General features: G+C 44.9%; 1 pseudogene; it reads left to right on the forward strand.

Moving 5' to 3' along the window:
* Nucleotides 1-7,773: 7,773 nt before the first annotated feature.
* Nucleotides 7,774-26,616, forward strand: part of LOC135537027 (solute carrier family 12 member 1-like) — a 36,516-nt pseudogene continuing 17,673 nt past the window's right edge.

Below are 26,616 nucleotides of genomic sequence, written 5' to 3' on the forward strand. Positions count from 1 at the left end.
CAGAGTTAGGAGGGTCCTGGTTAGTAGAGATGGGTCAGAGTTAGGAGGGTCTGGGGAGTAGAGATGGGTTATATTGGGGCAGGGTTAGGAGGGTCCTGGAGTAGAGATGGGTTATATTGGGGCAGGGTTAGGAGGGTCCTGGGGAGTAGAGATGGGTTATATTGGGGCAGGGTTAGGAGGGTCCTGGTTAGTAGAGATGGGTTATATTGGGGCAGGGTTAGGAGGGTCCTGGTTAGTAGAGATGGGTTATATTGGGGCAGGGTTAGGGGGTCCTGGGAGTAGAGATGGGTTATATTGGGGCAGGGTTAGGAGGGTCCTGGGGAGTAGAGATGGGTTATATTGGGGCAGAGGTTAGGAGGGTCCTGGGGAGTAGAGATGGGTTATATTGGGGCAGGGTTAGGAGGGTCCTGGGAGTAGAGATGGGTTATATTGGGGTAGGGTTAGGAGGGTCCTGGGAGTAGAGATGGGTTATATTGGGGCAGGGTTAGGAGGGTCCTGGGGAGTAGAGATGGGTTATTTTGGGGCAGGGTTAGGAGGGTCCTGGGGAGTAGAGATGGGTTATATTGGGGCAGAGTTAGGAGGGTCCTGGGAGTAGAGATGGGTTATATTGGGGCAGGGTTAGGAGGGTCCTGGGGAGTAGAGATGGTAGTGGGTTATATTGGGGCAGGGTTAGGAGGAGTCCTGGTTAGTAGAGATGGGTTATATTGGGGCAGGGTTAGGAGGGTCCTGGTTAGTAGAGATGGGTTATATTGGGGCAGGGTTAGGAGGGTCCTGGGGAGTAGAGATGGGTTATATTGGGGGTCCTGGGAGTAGAGATTTATATTGGGGCAGGGTCCTGGGGAGTAGAGATGGGTTATATTGGGGCAGGGTTAGGAGGGTCCTGGGAGTAGAGATGGGTTATATTGGGGCAGGGTTAGGAGGGTCCTGGGGAGTAGAGATGGGTTATATTGGGGCAGGGTTAGGAGGGTCCTGGGGAGTAGAGATGGGTTATATTGGGGCAGGGTTAGGAGGGTCCTGGGGAGTAGAGATGGGTTATATTGGGGCAGGGTTAGGAGGGTCCTGGGAGTAGAGATGGGTTATATTGGGGCAGGGTTAGGAGGGTCCTGGGAGTAGAGATGGGTTATATTGGGGCCTGGGAGGAGTTTAGGGGCAGGGTTAGTCCTGGGGAGTAGAGATGGGTTATTTGGGGCAGGGTTAGGAGGGTCCTGGGAGTAGAGATGGGTTATATTGGGGCAGGGTTAGGAGGGTCCTGGGAGTAGAGATGGGTTATATTGGGGCAGGGTTAGGAGGGTCCTGGGGAGTAGAGATGGGTTATATTGGGGCAGGGTTAGGAGGGTCCTGGGGAGTAGAGATGGGTTATATTGGGGCAGGGTTAGGAGGGTCCTGGGGAGTAGAGATGGGTTATATTGGGGCAGAGTTAGGAGGGTCCTGGGAGTAGAGATGGGTTATATTGGGGCAGGGTTAGGAGGGTCCTGGGGAGTAGAGATGGGTTATATTGGGGCAGGGTTAGGAGGGTCCTGGGGAGTAGAGATGGGTTATATTGGGGCAGGGTTAGGAGGGTCCTGGGAGTAGAGATGGGTTATATTGGGGCAGGGTTAGGAGGGTCCTGGGGAGTAGAGATGGGTTATATTGGGGTAGGGTTAGGAGGGTCCTGGGAGTAGAGATGGGTTATTTTGGGGCAGGGTTAGGAGGGTCCTGGGGAGTAGAGATGGGTTATATTGGGGCAGGGTTAGGAGGGTCCTGGGGAGTAGAGATGGGTTATATTGGGGCAGGGTTAGGAGGGTCCTGGGAGTAGAGATGGGTTATATTGGGGCAGGGTTAGGAGGGTCCTGGGGAGTAGAGATGGGTTATATTGGGGCAGGGTTAGGAGGGTCCTGGGGAGTAGAGATGGGTTATATTGGGGCAGGGTTAGGAGGGTCCTGGGAGTAGAGATGGGTTATATTGGGGCAGGGTTAGGAGGGTCCTGGGAGTAGAGATGGGTTATATTGGGGCAGGGTTAGGAGGGTCCTGGGGAGTAGAGATGGGTTATATTGGGCAGGGTTAGGAGGGTCCTGGGGAGTAGAGATGGGTTATATTGGGGCAGGGTTAGGAGGGTCCTGGGGAGTAGAGATGGGTTATATTGGGGCAGGGTTAGGAGGGTCCTGGGAGTAGAGATGGGTTATATTGGGGCAGGGTTAGGAGGGTCCTGGGAGTAGAGATGGGTTATATTGGGGCAGGGTTAGGAGGGTCCTGGGAGTAGAGATGGGTTATATTGGGGCAGGGTTAGGAGGGTCCTGGGAGTAGAGATGGGTTATATTGGGGCAGGGTTAGGAGGGTCCTGGGAGTAGAGATGGGTTATATTGGGGCAGGGTTAGGAGGGTCCTGGGGAGTAGAGATGGGTTATATTGGGGCAGGGTTAGGAGGGTCCTGGGAGTAGAGATGGGTTATATTGGGGCAGGGTTAGGAGGGTCCTGGGAGTAGAGATGGGTTATATTGGGGCAGGGTTAGGAGGGTCCTGGGAGTAGAGATGGGTTATATTGGGGCAGGGTTAGGAGGGTCCTGGGAGTAGAGATGGGTTATATTGGGGCAGGGTTAGGAGGGTCCTGGGAGTAGAGATGGGTTATATTGGGGCAGGGTTAGGAGGGTCCTGGGAGTAGAGATGGGTTATATTGGGGCAGGGTTAGGAGGGTCCTGGGAGTAGAGATGGGTTATATTGGGGCAGGGTTAGGAGGGTCCTGGGAGTAGAGATGGGTTATATTGGGGCAGGGTTAGGAGGGTCCTGGTTAGTAGAGATGGGTTATATTGGGGCAGGGTTAGGAGGGTCCTGGGAGTAGAGATGGGTTATATTGGGGCAGGGTTAGGAGGGTCCTGGGGGTCCTGGGAGTAGAGATGGGTTATATTGGGGCAGGGTTAGGAGGGTCCTGGGGAGTAGAGATGGGTTATATTGGGGCAGGGTTAGGAGGGTCCTGGGAGTAGTGATGAGTTATATTGGGGCAGGGTTAGGAGGGTCCTGGGAGTAGAGATGGGTTATATTGGGGCAGGGTTAGGAGGGTCCTGGTTAGTAGAGATGGGTTATATTGGGGCAGGGTTAGGAGGGTCCTGGGAGTAGAGATGGGTTATATTGGGGCAGGGTTAGGAGGGTCCTGGGAGTAGAGATGGGTTATATTGGGGCAGGGTTAGGAGGGTCCTGGGAGTAGAGATGGGTTATATTGGGGCAGGGTTAGGAGGGTCCTGGGGAGTAGAGATGGGTTATATTGGGGCAGGGTTAGGAGGGTCCTGGTTAGTAGAGATGGGTTATATTGGGGCAGGGTTAGGAGGGTCCTGGGAGTAGAGATGGGTTATATTGGGGCAGGGTTAGGAGGGTCCTGGGAGTAGAGATGGGTTATATTGGGGCAGGGTTAGGAGGGTCCTGGGGAGTAGAGATGGGTTATATTGGGGCAGAGTTAGGAGGGTCCTGGGAGTAGAGATGGGTTATATTGGGGCAGGGTTAGGAGGGTCCTGGGAGTAGAGATGGGTTATATTGGGGCAGGGTTAGGAGGGTCCTGGGAGTAGAGATGGGTTATATTGGGGCAGAGTTAGGAGGGTCCTGGTTAGTAGAGATGGGTTATATTGGGGCAGGGTTAGGAAGGGTCCTGGTGAGTAGAGATGGGTTATATTGGGCAGGGTTAGGAGGGTCCTGGGAGTAGTGATGGGTTATATTGGGCAGGGTTAGGAGGGTCCTGGGAGTAGAGATGGGTTATATTGGGGCAGGGTTAGGAGGGCCCTGGGAGTAGAGATGGGTTATATTGGGGCAGGGTTAGGAGGGTCCTGGGGAGTAGAGATGGGTTATATTGGGGCAGGGTTAGGAGGGTCCTGGGGAGTAGAGATGGGTTATATTGGGGCAGGGTTAGGAGGGTCCTGGGGAGTAGAGATGGGTTATATTGGGGCAGGGTTAGGAGGGTCCTGGGAGTAGAGATGGGTTATATTGGGGCAGGGTTAGGAGGGTCCTGGGGAGTAGAGATGGGTTATATTGGGGCAGGGTTAGGAGGGTCCTGGGAGTAGAGATGGGTTATATTGGGGCAGGGTTAGGAGGGTCCTGGGAGTAGAGATGGGTTATATTGGGGCAGGGTTAGGAGGGTCCTGGGGAGTAGAGATGGGTTATATTGGGGCAGGGTTAGGAGGGTCCTGGGAGTAGAGATGGGTTATATTGGGGCAGGGTTAGGAGGGTCCTGGGGAGTAGAGATGGGTTATTTTGGGGCAGGGTTAGGAGGGTCCTGGGAGTAGAGATGGGTTATATTGGGGCAGGGTTAGGAGGGTCCTGGGGAGTAGAGATGGGTTATATTGGGGCAGGGTTAGGAGGGTCCTGGGGAGTAGAGATGGGTTATATTGGGGCAGGGTTAGGAGGGTCCTGGGAGTAGAGATGGGTTATATTGGGGCAGGGTTAGGAGGGTCCTGGGGAGTAGAGATGGGTTATATTGGGGCAGGGTTAGGAGGGTCCTGGGAGTAGAGATGGGTTATATTGGGGCAGGGTTAGGAGGGTCCTGGGGAGTAGAGATGGGTTATATTGGGGCAGGGTTAGGAGGGTCCTGGGAGTAGAGATGGGTTATATTGGGGCAGGGTTAGGAGGGTCCTGGGAGTAGAGATGGGTTATATTGGGGCAGGGTTAGGAGGGTCCTGGGGTTAGGGGCAGAGTCCTGGGAGTAGAGATGGGTTATATTGGGGCAGGGTTAGGAGGGTCCTGGGAGTAGAGATGGGTTATATTGGGGCAGGGTTAGGAGGGTCCTGGGGAGTAGAGATGGGTTATATTGGGGCAGGGTTAGGAGGGTCCTGGGGAGTAGAGATGGGTTATATTGGGGCAGGGTTAGGAGGGTCCTGGGAGTAGAGATGGGTTATATTGGGGCAGGGTTAGGAGGGTCCTGGTTAGTAGAGATGGGTTATATTGGGGCAGGGTTAGGAGGGTCCTGGGAGTAGAGATGGGTTATATTGGGGCAGGGTTAGGAGGGTCCTGGGAGTAGAGATGGGTTATATTGGGGCAGGGTTAGGAGGGCCCTGGGGAGTGGAGATGGGTTATATTGGGGCAGGGTTAGGAGGGTCCTGGTTAGTAGAGATGGGTTATATTGGGGCAGGGTTAGGAGGGTCCTGGGAGTAGTGATGGGTTATATTGGGGCAGGGTTAGGAGGGTCCTGGGAGTAGAGATGGGTTATATTGGGCAGGGTTAGGAGGGTCCTGGTTAGTAGAGATGGGTTATATTGGGGCAGGGTTAGGAGGGTCCTGGGGAGTAGAGATGGGTTATATTGGGGCAGGGTTAGGAGGGTCCTGGTTAGTAGAGATGGGTTATTTCGGGGCAGGTTTAGGAGGGTCCTGGGAGTAGAGATGGGTTATATTGGGGCAGGGTTAGGAGGGTCCTGGGAGTAGAGATGGGTTATATTGGGGCAGGGTTAGGAGGGTCCTGGGAGTAGAGATGGGTTATATTGGGGCAGGGTTAGGAGGGTCCTGGTTAGTAGAGATGGGTTATATTGGGGCAGGGTTAGGAGGGTCCTGGGAGTAGAGATGGGTTATATTGGGGCAGGGTTAGGAAGGGTCCTGGTTAGTAGAGATGGGTTATTTTGGGGTAGGGTTAGGAGAGTCCTGGGAGTAGAGATGGGTTATATTGGGGCAGGGTTAGGAGAGTCCTGGGAGTAGAGATGGGTTATATTGGGGCAGGGTTAGGAGAGTCCTGGGAGTAGAGATGGGTTATATTGGGGTAGGGTTAGGAGAGTCCTGGGAGTAGAGATGGGTTATATTGGGGCAGGGTTAGGAGAGTCCTGGGAGGAGAGATGGGTTATATTGGGGCAGAGTTAGGAGAGTCCTGGGTAGTGGAGATGGGTTATATTGGGGCAGGGTTAGGAGGGTCCTGGGAGTAGAGATGGGTTATATTGGGGCAGGGTTAGGAGGGTCCTGGGAGTAGAGATGGGTTATATTGGGGCAGGGTTAGGAGGGTCCTGGTTAGTAGAGATGGGTTATATTGGGGCAGGGTTAGGAGGGTCCTGGTTAGTAGAGATGGGTTATATTGGGGCAGGGTTAGGAGGGTCCTGGGAGTAGTGATGGGTTATATTGGGCAGGGTTAGGAGGGTCCTGGGAGTAGTGATGGGTTATATTGGGGCAGGGTTAGGAGGGTCCTGGGAGTAGTGATGGGTTATATTGGGCAGGGTTAGGAGGGCCCTGGTTAGTAGAGATGGGTTATATTGGGCAGGGTTAGGAGGGTCCTGGGAGTAGAGATGGGTTATTTTGGGGCAGGGTTAGGAGGGTCCTGGGAGTAGAGATGGGTTATTTTGGGGCAGGGTTAGGAGGGTCCTGGGAGTAGAGATGGATTATTTTGGGGCAGGTTTAGGAGGGTCCTGGGAGTAGAGATGGGTTATTTTGGGGCAGGGTTAGGAGGGCCCTGGGGAGTGGAGATGGGTTATATTGGGGCAGGGTTAGGAGGGTCCTGGGAGTAGAGATGGGTTATATTGGGGCAGGGTTAGGAGGGCCCTGGGGAGTGGAGATGGGTTATATTGGGGCAGGGTTAGGAGGGTCCTGGGAGTAGTGATGGGTTATATTGGTGCAGGGTTAGGATGGTCCTGGGAGTAGAGATGGGTTGTATTGGGGCAGGATTAGGATGGTTCTTAATGGGGTCCTGGTGTGGGCAGTTGGTTATGGGATCTGGCCTGTCCTAATGGGAACCTGGGAACCTGTAGAGGGCAGTTTGTTATGGGGACTGGCCTAATGGGATCCTGGTGAGGGCAGTTGGTTATGGGGACTGTCCTAATGGGAACCTGTAGAGGGCAGTTGGTTATGGGGACTGGCCTAATGGGATCCTGGTGAGGGCAGTTGGTTATGGGGACTGGTCTTAGAGAGTGTTGCTGGATATCGAGCAGGGTGGATGGGGAGTCCTGGTCTGTGTGGTCAGGTTATGGGAACTTCTTCTACTGGGGGTCACCCTGGCCACTCCTGAGCTGTATATCACAACCCAGCCTCAATGAGTTAACCTGCATACCTCAGTGATACCCTGACAGGTCACATGATCTGTCTGGAAGCCACAGACACTGACACAGCGATAAAGAGATTCAGATAGTCATTCTGTCATAACCCGGTCTCTATCTAACCTAACTACGATCTGACTGGAAGCGAAGAGACAAGGTCAAAGTGATCCTGCCCTGTGAGTAACTCAGGGCTAACCCCAGTCTCTACCTAACCTAGCCTCTCTCCTACTCTCTGTCTCTCTCCTCCTCTCTCTCGTCCTCTCTCGCCTCCTCTGTCTCCTCCTGTCTCTCTCCTCCTCTCTCTCCTCCCCTGTCTCTCTTCCTGTCTCTCCTCCTCTGTCTCCCCTGTCTCTCTCCTACTCTCTGTCTCTCTCCTCCCCTCTTTCCTCATCTCTCTCCTCCTCTCTCTCGTCCTCTGTCTCCTCCTGTCTCTCTCCTCCTCTCTCTCCCCACCTTGCTCTCCTCCTCTCTCTCCTCTCTCTCCTCCTCTGTCTTCTCCTGTCTCTCTCCTCCCCTCGCTCTCCTCCTGTCTCTCCTCCAATCGCTCTTCTCCTGTCTCTCCTCCTCTCTCCTCTCTTACTCCTCTCTCTCCTCCTCTCTCCTCTCTCCTCCTCTCCCCTCCTCTCTCTCCTCCTGTCTCTCCTCCTCTGTCTCCTCCTCTCTCTCTCCTTCTCTCTCTCCTCCCCTCGCTCCCCTGTCTCTCCTCCTCTCTCTCCTCCTGTCTCTCCTCCTCTCTCCTCCTGTCTCTCCTCCTCTCTCCTCTCCTCCTGTCTCTCCTTCTGTCTCTCCTCCTGTCTCTCCTCCTCTCTCTCCTCTTGTCTTTCCTCCTCTCTAGGTGAGATGTATGTTGAACATCTGGGGTGTGATGCTGTTCATCCGTCTGTCCTGGGTGTTTGGACAGGCCGGCTGGGGTAAGTACAACACAGAGTAATAAATAATTACACCACATAAACTATCATAAAAAAGAGTGCTATGTAGCACATTTGTTCCTGTAGGACAACAGGTCAGATAGAAGCCGTTAGGTTTCCAAAAAGAACCAGGTTACAAAAACATCATCTGGATTCCAAATAGATAAAGGTTGGTATAGGGAACCAGAAAGAGTTCTACCTATCTTAATTTCAGAGGGTTCCCCAATACTCCCCTACAGAAGTGGTATTTAAAGTTGGGGTCACGATGGGGTAACTGCAGTGGGGTCGCCAAAATGTTTTAAAAAATCACATTTTAAACAATGAGGAGTACAGATTATTACTGTATTACTGTATACAATATACAAACGTTTTGAGAAAGATCATTTGAAAGCTACAATTTTATTGAGAAAATGTATTAATTGGTTTCTTTTCATGTTGATAAGAAATTAATATGCAATGAACATTTTAAGGTTGTGTCTTTAGATTTGTGTTGGGGTCGCAAGAAATTATTGGGGGGAAAATGGGGTCCCCAGAAATTCTGGTGGAAAAAATTGGCTCCCCACTGAAAAAGTTTGAATACCACTGACCTACTGGGACATTCTTTGTTGCACTCTTTGTTTCTGAGAGTGTAGAAATATGTACAACACAAAAAGACAACCAGTCAGCTCCCAGTGTCCTTCACTCTGAGGTCAAAGCAAGGGAAGTAGCTTGAATGTACCAGGTGTGTGTATGTGTGTGTGTTTGTGTGCATGTGTGTGTTTATCAGGGGTGAGGACCTCTTTATGGAGCATAACTAATGCATTTCAGAGGGCTGGCTGCAGTGCAGATAGAGACCATGACAGATATCAGAGTAAACCGCCTGCTGGAACTAACAGCCTACAGGCCTACAGCACCATTAGTCCTGAGAATGGACCATTTCAGACACACAGAATGCTTCACTGTGTTTCTCAAGGTGTTAGAGGTGACTGGAGGGGACAGAATGCTTCCCTGTGTTTCTCAAGGTGTTAGAGGTGACTGGAGGGGACAGAATGCTTCACTGTGTTTCTCAAGGTGTTAGAGGTGACTGGAGGGGACAGAAGGCTTCACTGTGTTTCTCAAGGTGTTAGAGGTGACTGGAGGGGACAGAAGGCTTCACTGTGTTTCTTAAGGTGTTAGAGGTGACTGGAGGGGACAGAAGGCTTCACTGTGTTTCTCAAGGTGTTAGAGGTGACTGGAGGGGACAGAAGGCTTCACTGTGTTTCTCAAGGTGTTGGAGGTGACTGGAGGGGACAGAAGGCTTCACTGTGTTTCTCAAGGTGTTAGAGGTGACTGGAGGGGACAGAAGGCTTCACTGTGTTTCTCAAGGTGTTAGAGGTGACTGGAGGGGACAGAAGGCTTCACTGTGTTTCTTAAGGTGTTAAAGGTGACTGGAGGGGACAGAAGGGGACAGAAGGGGACAGAAGGCTTCCCTGTGTTTCTCAAGGTGTTAGAGGTGACTGGAGGGGACAGAAGGGGACAGAAGGGGACAAAAGGCTTCCCTGTGTTTCTCAAGGTGTTAGAGGTGACTGGAGGGGACAGAAGGCTTCACTGTGGAATTCAAACTTTGCAAAACATTGCATGCCTTCACATGTAGACAGACTGTAAATGGGCTGAGCAGGGGTGAGTTGGATTAACAGGTATTTTGTGTTTTAGGTCTGGGCATTGTGGTCATTGCTCTGAGCTGTGTGGTGACCACCGTCACAGGTCTCTCCATGTCTGCTATTTGCACCAATGGAGTGGTACGCGGAGGTGAGTCAACCAAATCAAATCAAATGTTATTTGTCACATGCGCCGAATACAACAGGTGTCGGAAGACCTTACAGTGAAATGTTTACTTACAAGTCCTTAACCAACAATGTTTTGAGAAAACTAAGTGCTAAGTAAAAAAAACATATAAGAAAAAAATAAATAAACAAATAACAAATAATTAAAGAGCAGCAGTAAAATAACAGTAGCGAGGCTTCATACAGGCAATCAACACATTATAAACATGAGACAATGGTGAAAAACAGGGAGAGCTCTAAGGTTGTTCTCAATGACTGTCCACTGTATGTACAAGTATAGGAATGTTATTCTCCCTGCTCGCTACCTGCTCTGTGTCCACTGTATGTACAAGTAGAGGAATGTTATTCTCCCTGCTCGCTACCTGCTCTGTGTCCACTGTATGTACAAGTATAGGAATGTTATTATCCCCGCTCCCTACCTGCTCTGTGTCCACTGTATGTACAAGTATAGGAATGTTATTCTCCCTGCTCGCTACCTGCTCTGTGTCCACTGTATGTACAAGTATAGGAATGTTATTCTCCCTGCTCCCTACCTGCTCTGTGTCCACAGTATGTACAAGTATAGGAATGTTATTATCCCCGCTCCCTACCTGCTCTGTGTCCACTGTATGTACAAGTATAGGAATGTTATTCTCCCTGCTCCCTACCTGCTCTGTGTCCACTGTATGTACAAGTATAGGAATGTTATGACTGATTGGTTTCCAGGAGGGGCGTACTACCTGATATCACGTAGTCTGGGACCAGAGTTTGGCGGTTCCATTGGTCTCATCTTCGCCTTCGCTAACGCTGTTGCCGTGGCGATGTACGTGGTGGGCTTCGCAGAGACTGTGGTTGACCTACTCAAGGTACGTAGCATCTGTGTGTGTGTGTGTGTGTGTGTGTGTGTGTGTGTGTGTGTGTGTGTGTGTGTGTGTGTGTCAGATCACTGACTGTGGTCCCTCTCTCCCCCTCCTTCCCTCTCCTCTACAGGAAAACGATGCCATGATGATAGATGAGCTGAATGACATCAGGATCATCGGCTGTATCTCGGTGGTACTGCTGCTGGGGATCTCAGTGGCCGGGATGGAGTGGGAGGCCAAGGTGAGATACTACACTACGCTACATTACATTACACTACACATTATACTACATTAAACTACAGTACACTGCATTAAACAACACTACGCTACATTACATTACACTACACATTATACTACATTAAACTACAGTACACTACATTATACAACACTACGCTACATTACATTATACTACACATTATACTACATTAAACTACAGTACACTACATTATACAACACTACGCTACATTACATTATACATTACATTATACTACATTAAACTACAGTACACTGCATTATACAACACTACACTACATTATACTACATTATACTAGACTATGCTACATTAAATTATACTACACATTATACTACATTAAACTACAGTACACTGCATTATACAACACTACGCTACATTACATTATACTACACATTATACTACATTAAACTACAGTACACTACATTATACAACACTACATTACATTATACTACACATTATACTACATTAAACTACAGTACACTACATTATACAACACTACGCTACATTACATTATACTACACATTATACTACATTAAACTACAGTACACTGCATTATACAACACTACGCTACATTACATTATACTACACATTATACTACATTAAACTACAGTACACTACATTATGCAACACTACGCTACATTACATTATACTACACATTATACTACATTAAACTACAGTACACTGCATTATACAACACTACGCTACATTACATTATACTACACATTATACTACATTAAACTACAGTACACTACATTATACAACACTACGCTACATTATACTACATTATACTACACTACGCTACATTACATTATACTACACATTATACTACATTAAACTACAGTACACTGCATTATACAACACTACGCTACATTATACAACACTACGCTACATTACATTATACTACACATTATACTACATTAAACTACAGTACACTACATTATACAACACTACGCTACATTACATTATACTACACATTATACTACATTAAACTACAGTACACTACATTATACAACACTACGCTACATTACATTACACTACACATTATACTACATTAAACTACAGTACACTGCATTATTCAACACTACGCTACATTACATTATACTACACATTATACTACATTAAACTACAGTACACTACATTATACAACACTATGCTACATTATACTACATTATACTAGACTATGCTACATTACATTATACTACTCATTATACTACATTAAACTACAGTACACTACAATAAACAACACTACTCTACATTATACTACATTTGTAATGGTTTTCTTGTGGGGAAAGAGAGGCGGACCAAAATGCAGCGTGGTTAGTTTTGTGCATCTTTAATAAAGATGAAAGTACGACAATCTACAAAACAAGAAACGTGCAAAAACCAAAACAGTCCTATCTGGTGCCACAAACACAAAGACAGGAACAATCACCCACAAAACCCAACACAAAACAGGCTACCGAAATATGGTTCCCAATCAGAGACAATGACTAACACCTGCCTCTGATTGAGAACCATATCAGGCCAAACACAGAAACAGACAAACTAGACACACAACATAGAATGCCCACCCAGCTCACGTCCTGACCAACAATAAAACAAGGAAAACACACACGAACGATGGTCAGAACGTGACAACATTATACTACACTACATTATACAACAGTACGCTACTCTACGCTACATGACATTATATTACTCTACATTACATTACACTACTCTAATCTATGCTACATTGCAGTATACTACTCTACATTACATTATACTACACTACTCTACATTAGACTACTCTACTCTACGCTACATTACACGACTCTAAGCTACATTACATTATACTACTCTACGCTACATTACATTATACTACTCTACTCTACGCTACGGTACATTACATTATACTACTCTACACTAAATTACACTACTCTACTCTACATTACATTATACTACTCTACATTACATTATACTACTCTACGCTACATTACATTACTCTACATTACATTATACTACTCTACATTACATTATACTACTCTACTCTACATTACATTATACTACTCTACTCTACATTACATTATACTACTCTACACTAAATTACACTACTCTACTCTACATTACATTATACTACTCTACATTACATTATACTACTCTACTCTACATTACATTATACTACTCTACTCTACATTACATTATACTACTCTACACTAAATTACACTACTCTACTCTACATTACATTATACTACTCTACGCTTCATTACATTATATTACTCTACGCTACATTACATTACATTACACTACTCTACTCTACTCTACATTACATTACACTACTCTACATTACATTATACTACTCTACACTAAATTACACTACTCTACTCTACATTACATTATACTGCTCTACATTACATTATACTACTCTACACTACATTACATCATATTACTCTACGCTACATTACATTACATTACACTACTCTACTCTACTCTACTCTACATTACATTATACTACTCTACATTATATTATACTACTCTACACTACATTACATTATATTACTCTACGCTACATTACATTACATTACACTACTCTACTCTACTCTACATTACATTACACTACTCTACATTACATTATACTACTCTACACTAAATTACACTACTCTACTCTACATTACATTATACTGCTCTACATTACATTATACTACTCTACTCTACGCTACGGTACATTACACAATGCTACTCTACTCGACTCTACGGTAAATTACATTATAGTACTCTACGCTAAATTACAGTACTCTACACTACATTACACTACCCTACTATACGCTACATTACATTATACTACTCTACGCTACATTACATTACTCTACTCTATGCTACATTACAGTATACTACTCTACACTACATTACACTACTCTAATCTACGCTACATTACATTATACTACTCTACATTACATTATACTACTCTACATTACATTATACTACTCTACGCTACATTACATTACTCTACTCTATGCTACATTACAGTATACTACTCTACGCTACATTACACTACTCTAATCTACGCTACATTACATTATACTACTCTACATTACATTATACTACTCTACATTACATTATACTACACTACACTACATTACACTACTCTACTCTACATTACATTATACTACTCTACACGACACTACATTATACTACTCTACATTACATTATACTATGCTACATTACATTATACTACTCTACATTACATTATACTACTCTACATTACATTATAATACTCAACTCTAAATTACATTACACTACTCTACGCTACATTACATTACATTACATTATACTACTCTACGCTACATTACATTATACTACTCTACATTACGTTATGCTACTCTACGATACATTACATTATACTACTCTACGCTACATTACATTACATTATACTACGCTACATTACATTACTCTACGCTACATTACATTAAATTATACTACTCTACGCTACATTACATTATACTACTCTACATTACGTTATACTACTCTACACTACATTACATTATACTGCTCTACACTACATTACATTATACTACTCTACATTACAATATACTACACAACACTACTACTACTTTACATTACATTATACTACTCTACACTACATTACATTATACTACCCTACATTACATCATACTACTCTACATTACATTATACTACTCTACTCTATGCTACATTACATTATACTACTCTACACTACCTAATACTACTCTACGCTACATTACATTACACTACTCTACACTACATTACATTATACTACTCTACACTACATTACATTATACTACTCTACATTACATTATACTACTCTACTCTATGCTACATTACATTATACTACTCTACACTACATTACATTATACTACCCTACACTACATTATAGTACTCTACACTACATTACATTATACTACGCTACATTACATTATACTACACTACATTACATTATACTACTCTACATTACATTATACTACTCTACTCTACGATACATTACATTATACCACACTACACTACAATACATTATAATACACTACACTACATTACATTATACTACTCTACATTACATTACACTACTCTACGATACATTACATTATACTACTCTACATTATATTATACTATACGACTCTACACTACATTACATTATACTACTCTACACTACGGTACCTTACACTACACTACATTACATTATACTACTACTACTTTACATTACATTATACTACTCTACTCTACACTACATTACATTATACTACTCTACTCTACGCTACTCTACACACCAATATCTCTACCTCTCTACTCTACAATACATTACATTACACTACTCTACATTACACTACTCTACTCTAATCTACATTACATTATACTACTCTACAATACATTACATTACTATACTCTACATTACATTATACTACTCTACTCTACGCTACATTACACTACTCTACATTACATTATACTACTCTACATTACATTATACTACTCTACAATACATTACATTACATTACTCTACTCTACATTACATTATACTACTCTACACTACATTACACTACTCTACTCTACACTACATTACATTATACTACTCTACGCTTCATTACATTATATTACTCTACACATTACATTACACATTACATTACACTCTACATTACTACTCTACACTACATTACATTATACTACTCTACTCTACACTACATTACATTATACTACTCTACATTACATTATACACTACATTACATTATACTACTTACACTACTCTACATTACATTACATTACTCTACATTACATTATACTACTCTACACATTACATTACATTACATTACACTACTCTACTCTACTCTACACTACATTACATTATACTACTCTACTACATTACATTATATACATTACATTACATTACACTACTCTACACTACATTACATTATTACTACTCTACTCTACACTACATTACATTATACTACTCTACTCTACACTACATTACATTATACTATTCTACGCGACATTATATTATACTACTCTACACAACATTATACCACATTATACTACACTACATTGTACTACACTATACTATGCTACATTCCACTACATTATACTACGCTACACTACATTATACTATGCTACACTACATTATACTACGCTGCACTACATTATACTATGCTACACTACATTATACTACACTACGCTACACTATTCTACATTATACTACACTACATTATACAACATTATACTACACTAAGCTGCACTACATTATAATATACTACACTACATTATACTATGCTATACTGCATTATACTACACTACATTTTACTACAATACATTATACTATGCTACACTACGCACATTATAATACGCTACATTATAATACGCTACATTATAATACACTACATTATAATACACTACATTATACTACAATACATTATACTACAATACATTATACTACGCTACACTACTACACAGCATGATATAATACACAACACATACACTACACTACATTATGCTACTCTCACTACGCTACACTGCACTTCACTGTACAGCTAGAGACAGATCCACATACAGTGTGGTTCAAATCCCCATGTTTCCAGTAGAAAATGAATCAACTGATATCAACTTGACATCTTTCAATTCCATGTCTGATATTGACCGTAACTGAGATCAGAATGTGTTCAGCTCCTTATCACAGTCGGTTTCTCCTCTTCAGCTGTTGGAGAGGAATGGTGTGACCTTGTAACTGTCCTCTAGTGTCATATGAAAACTTTGTAACCCAGACTAACCTGTTGATGTCCTGTCTCTTCAGGCCCAGATCGGTTTGCTGATCATCCTCCTGGTAGCCATCGTCAACGTCTTCGTAGGAACTGGCATCCCAGCCTCCACCGACAAGAAGTCCAAAGGATTCTTTAACTATGACGGTAAGGCAACAGAGGTTTCCTTCACAATGATAGAGGAATTCATCCAATACATAACCTTTATAATGCTCACATTTATAATCAAGCTATATTAGTTGCATGAAGAGAGCCCTGAGTTTGTCCTGCGCAGGTCACATGGTCAGGAGGAGAACATGTATTTTTCTATACTCTGTCACATAATACTCTGTCACAAATGACACACAGAGACAGCATCACCAGTTTGACACAGAGACACCCTTCTCATCCTCATCTATTCTCTTCTCTTTCTCCCCCACAGCCAAAATATTTATGGAGAACTTACCGCCGGACTTCCGAGATGGAGAGACGTTCTTCTCTGTGTTCGCCATCTTCTTCCCTGCTGCCACGGGTATCCTGGCCGGAGCTAACATCTCTGGTGACCTGAAGGTATGAAGGGCAGAAAATGACCCACTATGTTCCTCTGCCTGACCACACAGATCTCAGTTCACTGTTAACATACGACTCCAGAGAGATGTGTTCTTGTAGTCATGTTTCTTAACATTATATTATGACATTTCAGATTTAGATATGATTATTTTCACGAAGTAGTTTGTAGCTTTATAAGTAGCTTTATAAACTACTGTATATTTCTCTTTAGGGTAGCTTTATAAACTACTGTATATTTATCTTCAGGGTAGCTTTATAAACTACTGTATATTTCTCTTTAGGTTAGCTTTATAAACTACTGTATATTTATCTTTAGGGTAGCTTTATAAACTACTGTATATTTCTCTTTAGGGTAGCTTTTCTGTAGCACAACCTCTTCCTGTGTGAAGTCATTGGTAGCTTGGAGAGAGAGAGAGAGAGAGAGAGATAAACAGAGAGAGAGAGAGAGAGAGAGAGAGAGAGAGAGAGTGATGTCTACTGTTAATTTTTATTGTTTATTTCACTTTATATATTATCTATCTTACTTGCCTTGGCAATGTTAACACATGTTTCCCATGCCAATAAAGCCCTTGAATTGAATTGAATTGAGAGAGAGAGAGAGAGAGAGAGGTGGATGGCAAGAGAGAGAGAGAAATACTCTTTATTGTGTCTGTGAACAGGCACCTTCACTTTAAACAGCAGAAAATGATGATCCCATAGATCCAAACCACTGTTTCCTCCAGCTATCACTTCTGCTGTTTATCTCTGGTTCTACTGCAGGATCCCCAGGATGCCCTCCCTAAAGGAACCCTGCTGGCCATCCTCATCACTGGAGTCACATACCTGGGAGTCGCCCTCTGTGTCTGTAAGGATGCATGCGCGCACGAGAACGCACACACAAACGCACACACAAAACCCTCCCTAAATGTTGTGTCTGTTCTGTTTTCTGATTGATCAGCTGCCACGGTGGTGCGTGATGCAACAGGAAACATCAACGACACCATTGCCACAGGGATGGACATGTTCTGTAATGGTACCAACACTGCTGCCTGTGAGCAGGGATGGAACTTCTCCTCCTGTGATGTCAGCAGCTGCAAGTTTGGCTCCATGAACAACTTCCAGGTACAAGAACAACAACAACAATGTAACAACAATCAAACAACACAGTTACACATTCAGTACAACAACACAAAATGGAACACTCACTGCAACACAACAAAATAACCAGACACACACACACAGTCCAGTGAAACTAAACAGCCCCTGTGTCTCCTCCTCCCCAGGTGATGACCATGGTGTCGGGGTTCGGTCCTCTCATCACAGCAGGAACCTTCTCTGCCACCCTCTCCTCCGCCCTCGCCTCCCTCGTCAGCGCACCCAAAGTCTTCCAGGTCAGTCACACTACTACTGTCTATCATCTGTCTGCTCACTTGATCCTCATTCATCAGCTCTGAGGGTTCCAGGTACTACTACAAGGTCTATGATGAGTGAAATAGAGCCTCTCTCTTTTTCATGTTCCTTCTAGCCAGATGACAACAATTGTCAAACTATGTTACAATCAGCTAACTCCCACTCCTCCATCCTCTACCTCTCTCTCTTCCTCCTCCCCCACCTCTTCATCCACCCTTCTCTTCCTGCTCCTCCTCACCTTCTCACCCCCCTCTTCCTCTTCTTCCTCCTCTTCCTCCTCTCAGGCTCTGTGTAAAGACAACATCTACACTGCACTGAAGTTCTTCGCCAAGGGACACGGCAAGAATAACGAGCCAATCAGAGGCTACGTTCTGACTTTCATTATCGCTGTCGCCTTCATAATCATCGGTAAGTGAGGTCACTACACACATTTAAGAAAAACCACAGTCGCCAATTAGTTTAATATTGGTAATGTCACAAACAACTCAAATGAATCTCTGTTGTGTCTCTCTCTCTCTGTGTGTGTGTGTGTGTGTGTGTGTGTGTGTGTGTGTGTGTGTGTGTGTGTGTGTGTGTGTGTGTGTGTGTGTGTGTGTGTGTGTGTGTGTGTGTCCAACTGTGTGTGTGTGTGTGTGTGTGTTGTGTGTGTCCAGCCGATCTGAACGTCATCGCGCCCATCATCTCCAACTTCTTCCTGGCATCGTATGCCCTCATCAACTTCTCCTGCTTCCACGCTTCATACGCTAAGTCCCCAGGTACTCTCTCTAACTCTCTCTCTCTCTCTCTCTCTCTCTCTCTCTCTCTCTCTCTCTCTCTCTCTCTCTCTCTCTCTCTCTCTCTCTCTCTTTCTTTAGCTCTCTCTCTCTTTAACTCAGTTCAATACAATTCAAGGGCTTTATTTGCCTTGGAAACATGTGTTAACATTGCCAAAGCAAGTAAGGTAGATAATATATAAAGTGAATATATAAAGTGAAAAACAATAACAATTAACAGTAAACATTACTCATACAGAAGTTTCAAAACAATAAAGACATTGCAAATGTCATATTATATATATACAGTGTTTTAACAATGTACAAATGGTTAAAGGACACAAGATAAAATAAATAAGCATAAATATGGGTTGTATTTACAATGGTGTTTGTTCTTCACTGGTTGCCCTTTTCTCGTGGCCACAAATCTTGCTGCTGTGATGGCACACTGTGGAATTTCACCCAGTAGATATGGGAGTTTTTCAAAATTGGATTTGTTTTCAAATTCTTTGTGGATCTGTGTAATCTGAGGGAAATATGTCTCTCTAATATGGTCATACATTGGGCAGGAGGTTAGGAAGTGCAGCTCAGTTTCCACCTCATTTTGTGGGCAGTGAGCACATAGCCTGTCTTCTCTTGAGAGCCATGTCTGCCTACGGCGGCCTTTCTCAATAGCAAGGCTATGCTCACTGAGTCTGTACATAGTCAAAGCTTTCCTTAATTTTGGGTCAGTCACAGTGGTCAGGTATTTTGCTGCTGTGTACTCTCTGTGTAGGGCCAAATAGCATTCTAGTTTGCTCTGTTTTTTTGTTAATTCTTTCCAATGTGTCAAGTAATTATCTTTTTGTTTTCTCATGATTTGGTTGGGTCTAATTGTGCTGTTGTCTTGGGGCTCTATAGGGTGTGTTTGTGTTTGTGAACAGAGCCCCAGGACCAGCTTGCTTAGGGGACTCTTCTCCAGGTTCATCTCTCTGTAGGTGATGGCTTTGTTATGGAAGGTTTGGGAATCGCTACCTTTTACTCTCTCTGTAACTCTGTAACTGTTGTCTCCTGTGATCTCTCCCCTGTGTAGGCTGGAGGCCAGCGTACAGGTACTACAACATGTGGTTGTCTCTGTTTGGAGCGGTGCTCTGCTGTGGTGTGATGTTTGTCATCAACTGGTGGGCTGCTCTCCTCACCTACGCAATCGAGATCTTCCTATATGTCTACGTCACTGTCAAGAAGCCAAGTGAGACACAGACATTGATTTGCATCACGCTGACATTCGAATACATATGAACCAGTCACACACAGAGAACCAGTGTACATTACCACATGGGAAGCCTGGGCTGGCCAAAAGTAATACTATGATAAAGGAATGAGTACATAGGGATGACATAAGATGTACATAGCTACTACATATGACATACGTAGCATCTCTAAGTTCAGTGTTAACATCAGTGTGTTCTGTTGTCCTCAGATGTGAACTGGGGCTCGTCCACTCAGGCCGTGACGTTTGTCAGCGCGGTCAACAACGCTCTGTCACTGACCGGAGTAGAGGACCATGTTAAGAACTTCAGGTAAGAGCCAACAGAAGCCACTGGTATTACACGTCTTACTATGCTGTTGGATGGCGAGTGGAAGAAAACCTACTCTGTTCATGGTTAGAGGTGAAATGAAAAGAAGGGGACAGGTACAATACAGCTCTGCATTCTAACCTGAAAGTGTACAATGTTAAGAAGACTAATGTGATTTCGATAACTGACTGTTATCCCCCCTCCTCAGACCTCAGTGTATGGTGCTGACAGGAGCACCTCAGAACAGACCGGCACTCCTGGACCTGGCTCATTGTTTCACTAAGAACTACGGACTCTGTCTCACATGTGAAGTCTTTGTGGTAAGTGGACAGACATTTGATTAAAGTCACCAAGTTCTTCATCCTTCAATTCCTCCTTCACACACAGCGCTATGAGATAATATCCCCTCCTATCTCTCCCCAGGGCCCCAGAACAGAGACATTGACAGATGTGAACGCTGGAATGGAGAAGAACCAGATGTGGCTGAATAAGAAGAAGAGAAAAGCCTTCTATGCTGCGGTGGCCTGTGACTCCTTCAGACAGGGAACTGAGAACCTCATGCAGGTACACCGCCACGTCTACTACCTGGACATATAATCACCTCGAATAGATACACATATATGGGGTACACCTGGGGTACGACTCTGTGGTAGTTATTGACTGCTGCAGGAACCTACACATGGATTCATCATTTATAATAGATACACAAACACACACTTTGATAGGAAGGCTTTCTATACTACTTGTATTATTGCCTCTTACATGAGTACAATACATCAATTCATGGAGATATCAAGCCTAATGGTTCATCCTTAAGAGTCTATTGACACATGTGCATCAATCTAAGCAACATTATAAAAAAATCCCTATCAAAATCCATCAGTTTAAGCTGGAGATATGAGTTTCTGCATGGGCTGTATCTCAATCCACCGCAGGCCTGTCACCCTTCCACATCTGTGGTGGAAGGTTGCCGAGCGACAGCGGTGTTTGTCAGACCATGAGACATCCCCAAAATCGGTCTTCTCATGAAAAAGTCTGTAGGGTCCGAAGAGCCTACAAACTATGGAAAAGGGAGACTCTCACAAATACGATGGTGTTCTCAGTTTTGCTCTACGACTCCCCCATGTGTTACGGGACTCGTCTGAAGGTAACCCATACAAATGGATAGAAGCATGGAGTTAAATATGTGTCCAAAAATTTTTGAATATGTCTAATATCTCCTAGATATAGGACAGACAATTCAAAACCTTATTCCTTATGATTTTTTTAAATGTATTTTTTTTCCATTTATAAATGTGTTATTCAATGCGTTTCTATGGGCTATAGTAGTAAACGCTGTAGCAGCAGCAGCGTAGTAGAGCAGCGTAGTAGAGCAGCGTAGCAGCAGCAGCGTGGCAGCAGCAGCGTGGCAGAGCAGCGTGGCAGAGCAGCGTAGCAGAGCAGCGTAGTAGAGCAGCGTAGTAGAGCAGCGTAGCAGCAGCAGCGTGGCAGCAGCAGCGTGGCAGAGCAGCGTAGTAGAGCAGCGTAGTAGAGCAGCGTAGCAGCAGCAGCGTGGCAGCAGCAGCGTGGCAGCAGCAGCGTAGCAGAGCAGCGTAGCAGAGCAGCGTAGCAGAGCAGCGTAGCAGCAGCAGCGTAGTAGAGCAGCGTAGCAGAGCAGCGTAGTAGAGCAGCGTAGCAGCAGCAGCGTAGCAGCAGCAGCGTAGCAGCAGCAGCGTAGCAGAGCAGCGTAGCAGAGCAGCGTAGCAGCAGCAGCGTAGTAGAGCAGCGTAGCAGAGCAGCGTAGTAGAGCAGCGTAGCAGCAGCAGCGTAGCAGCAGCAGCGTAGAAGAGCAGCGTAGCAGAGCAGCCTAGCAGCAGCAGCTTAGTAGAGCAGCGTAGTAGAGCAGCGTAGTAGAGCAGCGTAGTAGAGCAGCGTAGCAGAGCAGCGTAGTAGAGCAGCGTAGCAGCAGCAGCGTAGCAGCAGCAGCATAGCAGAGCAGCGTAGCAGAGCAGCGTAGCAGAGCAGCGTGGCAATTCAAATCAAATTTTATTTGTCACATACACATGGTTAGCAGATGTTAATGCGAGTGTAGCGAAATGCTTGTGCTTCTAGTTCCGACAATGCAGTAATAACCAACAAGTAATCTAACTAACAATTCCTAAACTACTGTCTTATACACAGTGTAAGGGGATAAAGAATATGTACATAAGAATATATGAATGAGTGATGGTACAGAGCAGTATAGGCAAGATACAGTAGATGGTAACGAGTACAGTATATACATATGAGATGAGTATGTAAACAAAGTGGCATAGTTAAAGTGGCTAGTGATACATGTATTACATAAGGATGCAGTCGATGATATAGAGTACAGTATATACGTATGCATATGAGATGAATAATGTAGGGTAAGTAACATTATATAAGGTAGCATTGTTTAAAGTGGCTAGTGATATATTTACATCATTTCCCATCAATTCCCATTATTAAAGTGGCTGGAGTTGAGTCAGTGTCAGTGTGTTGGAAGCAGCCACTCAATGTTAGTGGTGGCTGTTTAACAGTCTGATGGCCTTGAGATAGAAGTTGTTTTTCAGTCTCTCGGTCCCAGCTTTGATGCACCTGTACTGACCTCGCCTTCTGGATGATAGCGGGGTGAACAGGCAGTGGCTCAGGTGGTTGATGTCCTTGATGATCTTTATGGCCTTCCTGTAACATCGGGTGGTGTAGGTGTCCTGGAGGGCAGGTAGTTTGCCCCCGGTGATGCGTTGTGCAGACCTCACTACCCTCTGGAGAGCCTTACGGTTGAGGGCGGAGCAGTTGCCGTACCAGGCGGTGATACAGCCCGCCAGGATGCTCTCGATTGTGCATCTGTAGAAGTTTGTGAGTGCTTTTGGTGACAAGCCAAATTTTTTCAGCCTCCTGAGGTTGAAGAGGCGCTGCTGCGCCTTCTTCACGATGCTGTCTGTGTGAGTGGACCAATTCAGTTTGTCTGTGATGTGTATGCCGAGGAACTTAAAACTTGCTACTCTCTCCACTACTGTTCCATCGATGTGGATAGGGGGGTGTTCCCTCTGCTGTTTCCTGAAGTCCACAATCATCTCCTTAGTTTTGTTGACGTTGAGTGCAGCGTTGAGCAGCAGCATAGCAGAGCAGCGTAGCAGAGCAGCGTAGCAGAGCAGCGTAGCAGAGCAGCGTAGCAGAGCAGCGTGGCAGCAGCAGCGTAGCAGAGCAGCGTAGCAGAGCAGCGTAGTAGAGCAGCGTAGCAGAGCAGCGTAGTAGAGCAGCGTGGCAGAGCAGCGTGGCAGCAGCAGCGTAGCAGAGCAGCGTAGCAGAGCAGCGTAGCAGAGCAGCGTGGCAGCAGCAGCAGCGTAGCAGAGCAGCGTAGCAGAGCAGCGTAGTAGCAGCAGCGTAGCAGAGCAGCGTAGCAGAGCAGCGTAGCAGCAGCAGCGCAGCATAGCAGCAGCAGCGTAGCAGCAGCAGCGTAGCAGCAGCGTAACAGGGAAGCAGCGTAACAGCAAGCAGCGTAACAGCAGCAGCGTGGCAGGCGTAACAGCGGAAGCAGCGTAGCAGCAGCAGCGTAACAGCAGCAGCGTGGCAGAACAGCGTAACAGCAACGTAGCAGCGTAGCAGCAGCAGTGTAACAGCAGCAGCGTGGCAGAACAGCGTAACAGCAACGTAGCAGCGTAGCAGCAGTGTAGCAGCAGCGTAGCAGCATAGTCCAGTCTTGACTAGTTTTACACAGCATTTCTACCTCCCTTCAGTCCAGCCTAGCTCAGCCCAGACAGAATTGGTGTCTTGGTTAATGAGGTAGGAAGAGGAGAAGTTAGAGTTATGGTCCATTTATGGTTGTCTTTATCACATTGGAACGGAGATAAGACTGTGGAGCGTGGTGTGGGTGGTCAAGAGGAGTGCTAGCTTTAAAGAGAAGCCAGATTAAACAGAACTATAGTCTATCAGTGACTAACACGATGGTGAATGAAATCCTGCAGACAAATACAGTGCCTTCGGAAAGTATTCAGACCCCTTGACTATTTCTATATTTTGTTACGTTACAGCCTTATTCTAAAATGGATTAAATTGTTTTTTCCCCTCGTCAATCTAGACACAATACCCAATAATGACAAAGCAAAACAGGTTTCTAGAAATGTTTGCTAATTTATTAAAAATAAACTGAAATATTACATTTAGATAAGTAAATGTAATATTTACTCAGTACTTTGTTGAAGCACCTTTGGCAGCGATTACAGCATCGAGTCTTCTTGGGTATGACGCTACAAGCTTGGCACATCTATATTAGGGGAGTTTCTCCCATTCTTCTCTGCAGATCCTCTCAAACTCTGTCAGGTTGGATGGGGAGCGTTGCTGCACAACTATTTTCACATCTCTCCAGAGATGTTCAATTGGGTTCAAGTCCGGGCTCTGGCTGGGCCACTCAAGGACATTCAGAGACTTGTCTTGAAGCCATTCCTGAATTGTCGTGGCTGTGTGCTTAGGGTCTTTTTCCTATTGGAAGGTGAACCTTCACCACAGTCTGAGGTCCTGAGGGCTCTGGAGCAGGTTTTCATCAAGGATCTCTCTGTACATTGCTCCGTTCATCTTTCCCTCGATCCTGACCAGTCTCCCAGTCCCTGCCGCTGAAGAACATCCACACAGCATGATGCTGCCACCACTATGCTTCACCGTAGGGATAGTGCCAGGTTTACTCCAGACGTGATGCTTGGCATTCAGGCCAAAGACTTCAATCTTGGTATCATCAGATCAGAGAATCTTGTTTCTCATTCACTGAGAGTTTTTAGGTGCCTTTTGGCAAACTCCAAGTGGGCTGTCATGAGCCTTTTACTGAGGAGTGACCTCCGTCTGGCCACTCTACCATAAAGGCCTGATTGGTGGAGTGCTGCAGAGATGGTTGTCTCTCTGGAAGGTTCTCCCATCTCCACAGAGGAACTCTAGAGCTCTGGCAGAGTGACCATCGGGTTCTTGGTCACCTCCCTGACCAAGGCCCTTCTCCCCGAATGATCAGTTTGGCCGGGTGGACAGCTCTAGGAAGAGTGTTGGGGGTTCCAAACTTCTTCCATTTAAAAATGATGGAGGCCACTGTTTTCTTGGGGACCTTCAATGCTGCAGAAATGTTGGTAACCTTCCCCAGATCTGTGACTCGACACACTCCTGTCTCGGAGGTCTACGAACAATTCCTTCGACCTCATGGCTTGTTTTTTGCTCTGACATGCACTGTCAACTGTGGGACCTTATATAAACAGGTGCGTGCCTTTCCAAATCATGTCCAATCAATTGAATTTACCACAGGTGGACTCCAATCAAGTTGTAAAAGCATCTCACGGATGATCAATGGAAACAGGATGCACCTGAGCTCTATTTCGAGTCTCATAGCAAAGCGTCTAAATACTTATGTGAATAAGGTATTTCAGTTTTTTACATTTTAATACATTCGCAAATGTTTCTAAAAACCTGTTTTCGCTCTGTCATTATGGGGAATTCTGTGTAGATTGCTGAGGATTTTTCTGTGTAGATTGCTGAGGCTGTAACGTAACAAAAATGTGGAAAAAGTCGAGGGTCGGAATAATTTCCGAAGGCAGTGTACCTCTTCAGAGATCAGGGAGGTTAATTAATCAGGCTGTGAAACAAATAACTTTATAGTATTGTTTACTAGGCTATTCTCAACTTCTGTGTTTTGGAATGTACTTTTCATTAATAAAATACTATTTTTGCTGGAAAGTGGAAACACTTTTTTTGGAAGAAGATTTCAAACCTTTCTGAGTGGAATGCGGTCTTGGAGTCAAATACATATCATGTCAAATACTTCCAAACGCGACCTTGATTTAAGTTGACCAGCATGCAGGGTTGGTGAAGTGTGCAGTT

The sequence above is a fragment of the Oncorhynchus masou genome, unplaced genomic scaffold, assembly GCF_036934945.1.
Source record: "Oncorhynchus masou masou isolate Uvic2021 unplaced genomic scaffold, UVic_Omas_1.1 unplaced_scaffold_700, whole genome shotgun sequence".
Lineage (NCBI taxonomy): Eukaryota > Metazoa > Chordata > Actinopteri > Salmoniformes > Salmonidae > Oncorhynchus > Oncorhynchus masou.